Raw genomic sequence first — 217 nt, 5'->3', positions numbered from 1 at the left:
CCGATGTCCCGAGAAGCACATGAAGGCATTCGGCCCCACATTGCCCGCTTACTCCAGCTGGGAATCCTACGGAAGTGCCAATCAGCGTGGAACACGCCCTTGCTGCCAGTTCGGAAACCTGGGACTAATGACTATCGGCCAGTCCAAGATCTCTGAGAGGTAAACAAACGCGTGGCTGATCTCCATGCCACCGTCCCTAATCCCTATAATCTTTTAA

Source organism: Galeopterus variegatus, unplaced genomic scaffold (genome assembly GCF_000696425.1).
Source record: "Galeopterus variegatus unplaced genomic scaffold, G_variegatus-3.0.2 Scaffold968, whole genome shotgun sequence".
NCBI classification, from domain to species: domain Eukaryota; kingdom Metazoa; phylum Chordata; class Mammalia; order Dermoptera; family Cynocephalidae; genus Galeopterus; species Galeopterus variegatus.
The sequence above is the reverse complement of the archived record's forward strand: the minus strand, read 5'-3'. Positions refer to the sequence as shown.